The sequence below is a fragment of the Sinocyclocheilus rhinocerous genome, unplaced genomic scaffold (genome assembly GCF_001515625.1).
Source record: "Sinocyclocheilus rhinocerous isolate Xijiao unplaced genomic scaffold, SAMN03320098_v1.1 scaffold4130, whole genome shotgun sequence".
NCBI classification, from domain to species: domain Eukaryota; kingdom Metazoa; phylum Chordata; class Actinopteri; order Cypriniformes; family Cyprinidae; genus Sinocyclocheilus; species Sinocyclocheilus rhinocerous.
This window is the reverse complement of record NW_015647451.1, coordinates 4,125-5,288: the sequence shown is the minus strand read 5'-3', so window position 1 is coordinate 5,288 and position 1,164 is coordinate 4,125.

The window sequence follows — 1,164 nt, the reverse complement described above, 5'->3', positions numbered from 1 at the left end:
TAAAATATTTTGAAATATAAAGACGTACAGTATGTTATGAGTTAATACAAATCCAATTAATGTACTTACACTCGGGTTCTTTTGCCAGCGATATTCTCCATCTGCCTCAGATGGCTGGGAGGCTAGCTTGCAGCAACTGTAGCAATGTTATAGACTTGCTTTCAGATTTGTATGATAAATCCATAAATGGTGATCTGAAAAGAACCCCAAAATTATCCAGTTTAAGAATAAAATGGCTTTATATTGAAACAATGCAAGAAAGACTGCCGTCAAGTCGTATGTGCTAAAGAACTATGGACCTCTACAATTACTTTAATTCCTCCGTATGTATACCCTCTTTGTGTTTGTTTGTGACGTGCGTTTTATAGGCTATTTATTTACACAAATGCTCACATTGTCAGTCCTGTGTTCCCGTGTCTTGTGTTTTTCTCCCCATGTTCTCCCCATGACCTAGTTTCTCCCTCATGTCAATTATGTTCATTGATTTCAGGTGTGTCCCAATTAGTTGTCCCACGTCCAACCCAAGTCGGCTCCAGCCCCTGAGTCTGCTCCAGTGCCGGCTCCAGCCCCTGATTCCACTCCAGAAAGGGCTCCAGTTCCCACGTTCAGCCCAAAGAGGGCTCCAGTTCCCATGTCCAGCCCAAGGAGGGCTCCAGTTCCCACGTCCAACCCAAAGAGGACTCCAGTCCCCAATTCAAGCCCAGAGAAGGCTCCTGTTCCTACGTCAGGCCCACGGAGTGCCTCAGAACCCCAAATTTCCCCCAAGGAATTTTTTTGGGGGGCTATAGGGCTCCAGCCATAGAGGCCGGGCCGAGTGCCAAGGCCAAGGCTACGGAGGCCGCTCTGCCATGGCCCCCTGAACTGTCTGCTTCGCCATGGCCCCCTGAGTTCCCTGCTCCGCCATGGTCCCCTGAGTTCCATGCTCCGGCATGGCTCTCTAGTCTCCCTGCTCTGCCATGGCCCCCTGAGTTCCCTGCTCCACCATGGCTCCCTAGTCTCCCTGCTCCGCCATGGCCTCCTGAACTTTCTGCCCCTCCATGGCTCCCTGAGCTGCCTACTCCACCATGGCTCCCTTGTCTACCTGCTCCGCCATGGCGCCCTGAACTGCCTGATCCGTCATGGGTCCTGGAACAGGTACCTCCCCGTTGGATGGTGTGTGGTGCG